Here is a 4,885-nt window from a genome sequence, read left to right as displayed (position 1 = left end):
CTGCTGGGAATGTACTCAGTTTGGAAAAGAGTTTTGCACTTTCTCAAGAAGAGTTCTCCTACCATAGGACCCAGCCACCCCACACCTACTACATATCTTGTCAAATAAATGAGAGCAAATGTCTATAGAAAGACTTATACAAAAATGTTCAAAGCAACTCTATTTATAATAGCCTCAAATTGGAAGCTCAAATGTTCATTAAGATGTGAATTCATAAACTAATTATGATATATTCATACAATAGAATACTAATCAGCAATAGAAAAGAATGAACTACAGTTATCAGCAACAACATAAATGAATCTCAAAGTATCCTGAGTGAAAGCAAACAGATAAAAAAATGCATTCTGTATAATCCCATTGATATAAAATTCTTAAAAGTGAAAACTAATCTATATTAACAGAAAGCAGAGCGGTGGTTGTCTGAGATTACTAAGGAGCTTGAGTGAAGTGTGATGAATATGTTCATTATCTTGATTGTAGTGATGGTTTCACTGGTGTATACCTAAGTCCAAAATGTATGAAATTATTCCTTAAAATATGTATTTTATTGCATGTCAATCATACCTAAAGAAAGCTCCTTTTGAAAAATGCAAATTTGATTTACTAGGCAAAAATCTCCTCTAGATACAAGGCTAAGCATATTAAAAAGTTTTCTGTTTAATCTTAGGTAATACATCATCCTATGGTTGGCTTAAGCCAATAACACAGTCTTGAATCAGTAATTAGAATGTGTCCAGTCAAAACAAACAAACAAAAATTACTAGTGGGGCTCCATAACCAGCAGCTTCCCAGAGATGATGTGGTCTTTTCCCACTCTACCCTGTCTCTCATGACCACACACCTCCCGTGAATAGACTGGCTTTGGCATTGTTAGCAGGTGTGCCTGAGAATCGAGAATCTTCTTGCATGTTATTGTGCTACATGCTGTTGTTGCCCATCCTGAATCCTTCCTTAAAGACAGTAAACCTAATGGTATCTAGTGAGTTTGATTGTCTGTTAGAACCCAAGACCCCTACTGTTCGTTGAGCAGGATGGGCATTGCATATGTTTATTCATGAATTACTTAAACATTTCCATCATTATCTATTGAGTTCTTATTACAGTTGAATATTTATTCCTCTGTGATGGTCAGATTTTTTATTTCAACTTGGCTAGGCTACAATCCTCAGCTATTTAGTCAAACACCAACCTAGCCATTACTGATTGCTGTTAAAGAATTTTATAGTTGTGATTAAAGTCCATATGTAGTGACTTTAAGTAAAGGAGATTGTCCTAGATAATTCAGGTAGGTCTGACTCAAATAAAATGAAGACTTTAAGAGCAGAGCTAAGGCTTCCCTGAAAAAGACTACATGCTAAATGTAAAGAGAAGCTTGAGCTAGTACTAGGGAGTTCCAGCCTGTCATTACTGACAGCCCACCATATAAATTTTGGACTTGCCTTGCCAGCCTCCACATGGAGTATGCCAATTCCTTGAAATAAATTGCTAAAAAAACATTCAGCAATTTATTTCTGTTTGTATTTCTATGGCTGAGACTGAACTGATGCATTCCCCCATCCTGTAAATATGACAATTATTTCTTAAACCAGTAGTGTTTATATTAAATACGTAACTATCATACAAATTAGTAGACCATGATCGTGTGTGTGTTTGTTCTCTCCTGGTTTTTAAGAAAATATTTTTGGAGCTGGTTGTTTCTACTTTTTGAATGAAATTTGCTTAGCTTTCTGTGTACCCACTTTTAATTGAATTCAAAGATTTCAACCAATCTAACAAAATCTTGGCCTTTATGTTTCAGAATATTATCTATAATTTCCTATTTTAAGTTTTGGTATAGGCTATCTCCTCACAGCCTTCTATTCACCACCTCTAATCTAGACTGGTTCCCTAGAACTGGTGGATGGTGACCATCCTGGGACTTCCCAAAACTTCTTCCTGCTGGATCCCAAGTCTTTTTCCATCTTGATTCAATCTGCCATCCTGCAGAAGCACATTCTCTAGCAGCATTTTCAGAAAGGGTATGTGATAAGTACAGCTGTTTTTGGGGGCCCACCCTGTGGCTCACTCAGGAGAGTGCAGCATTGGGAGTGCCAAGGCCGTGGGTTCAGCTCCTATATAGGGATGGTCGGTGCGCTCATGGCTGAGCGCGGTGTGGGCGACACCATGCCAGACCCTGTGGCTCACTCAGGAGAGTGCAGCATTGGGAGTGCCAAGGCCGTGGGTTCGGCTCCTATATAGGGATGGTCGGTGCGCTCATGGCTGAGCGCGGTGTGGGCGACACCATGCCAAGGGTTGCGATCCCCTTACCGGTCACAAAAAAAAAAAAAAGTACAGTTGTTTTTTAGTTTTTGCATGACTAAAAATGTCTTCTAATTTCATGTTTGATAGTTTAGATGAGAAAAAAAATAAATGATTAAAAGTCATTGTCCCTAGTAACTCCAAAGCATTGCTCCAGTCTTTTTGCATCTTGAGTTGATGTTGAAGAGGCTGATGCTATTTTGCTTATGTAATGTGCTTTTTTAACGTTCTCTGAAATGCTTAAGCCTTTGTTTACAATTATTCTGAAACTTCACTATGATGTGCTTTATTGTAAATTTTGTGTGTGTGTAAATTTTTTGATGTAATAAATATTTAAATGTTAAAAGCAAAATCTTGAATACTCTTAAAGTCAATAGAGATAAATACTTTGGTCATGAAATAGAGAAGAATTTTTTAAGTAAGACAACACAATAAAAATTAAGGAAAAAGACTGATATGTTTTACTTTCCTTAAAAATAAAAAATTCTGGCCATACAAAGTGTAAATGGAGAGGCTATTAACCTGGAAAAAAAAAAAACATGTGCAATAAATAAAATGGACAAAAATATCAGTATCTGAAGTATATATTATTCCTACAAGAAAAAGATAGATAACACAATAGAAAAAAATGGGTGAACACATGAAGATGAAATCTAGTAAATCATATAATGAATTTAAAATGTGAATGTAACAGTTGAGCAGACCTGAAAGAAATTAGTGGCTTTCTGGTACAGATGATCTATTGCAGGGATCTATTGTGTGTTTCATACACCATGGTCATTTCAGTTTTTCAAGTTCATATACTTTAATATTGTACGTTAGGTGGGAAAGGGATAGGGAACTGGAAAAGAAAAAAAAAGCATCTTTGCAATTGATGCTCTAAGAATAGGACACAGGAGAAAAGTCAAAATCTTATATGTTATGTTCCAAGACTTAATGTTACCTCATTTTTCTTGCTTAGTCATTTGAGAGATTTCTATAATTTTGTTATGAATAACAGAACCAGATCTCAGGTTTACCTTTCTCTTCTACATCCCTCCTAATCACTATCTCATCACTTTTGTCTATTGTTTTCATTTTAGTTTTATCGAGTAATTTAATTCTTTATTTTGCCATGCTCTTGGGATAAATATTAACAAATCTTATAAATTACCTTCTGCCTACACCTTTGCCAATTGCTTACAACTTTTCCCAGATTTTATTTGTACTTTGACAGACAAACAATTTGGGAGAGTGTTTTTACTATATATATATTTTTTTTTTCTCAAGTGATTCAGGAACTGCACATCTTGATGTTTTTTTCTACTAATGGCAAACCTAAAGCAAAAATAGTTGAAATTCATGTTTTTTAATCAAAATCCCAGGATTATAAGTTATAAAATGATTTTCACACTTAATCATTCTTTAGGAAAATCTTATTTTACAGGATTATTTTTCCTCTTTCCTATCCACTTCCCATAATTTTTTGATGAACTATGTTTTTGAATTAGGATTGTTAATTTTTATGACATCGTGTATTTTTTTTTTAAATTTTGACAAGTGTCATTTTTCATAACCATATTAACACAAACTATTAATGCGATGTTTCTCATTGTGTTGCTCATCACCTCTTCTTTCAGACCATATCTTATGCATAAGTGAGATCCTAATTTGCATTTATCTTTCTACTAGCAAGAATCACTTGAAGATATACGGAATGCTTACATGTCAGAGATCCCTGTCCTTTAGTCTTTGCAAAAATTACAAACTGGGCTTATATTTTTTAATCTGTTCATGAACTTGGGTCTTTAAGACACTGTACATATTTTTCCTTTATTTTATGNTTTAATCTGTTCATGAACTTGGGTCTTTAAGACACTGTACATATTTTTCCTTTATTTTATGACATAATGTTGGATACAAAACTCTGACATTAATTTAATTTTGTTTGCACTTTTAGGTAGCTTGATCATTTTTCTTATTATGTGATTGTAGCTTTTTTTCTGTCTTTTTTTTCTGTAAACTTCAGAAATTTGATTATAGCATCTAGTTGTATAGCTTTGTAGTTAACAATTCCAATAATTTAGAATACAGAAAATAATATATTTTCTCATGTGTCTTACGACGACATTGCATAACTGGATGACATTTTGCTTTGATTTTCTGGAGTGACCTATTTCTACTGGATATCTATATTTTAAGAGAGCAGGTTCTCATTTTATTTTGCTATTTACTTAAAGATTTATGTTTTTATGCTATGTCCAAGATTTGGATTTGAGATCGTTTTAGTTCCGAACTATGAATTATAGGCTCATGTTCAAAACATTTAGTCTCAGACACAGGCAAGAAAACATTTATATTTTTGGTGGTTCTATTTCTCTAAATAGTGAATTGGCAGAGTATAGCTTGTGGGCAGGGCCAAATTGTCTACCACTTGATTTTTCCAATGATGTTTTATTGTTACACAGCCATGCCCGTTTGTTTGGGTTATTGTTTAAAGCTACTTTTACACTACAACAGCAGAGTTAAATAGTTGCAAAAGAGAAAGTGCTATATGGCACAGAAAGCTGAAAATAGTTGCTATTTGGCTCTTTATGGGAAAAAA

The sequence above is a fragment of the Galeopterus variegatus genome, unplaced genomic scaffold (assembly GCF_000696425.1).
Source record: "Galeopterus variegatus unplaced genomic scaffold, G_variegatus-3.0.2 Scaffold637, whole genome shotgun sequence".
In the NCBI taxonomy this organism is placed as follows: domain Eukaryota; kingdom Metazoa; phylum Chordata; class Mammalia; order Dermoptera; family Cynocephalidae; genus Galeopterus; species Galeopterus variegatus.
This window is presented reverse-complemented; position numbering follows the sequence as displayed.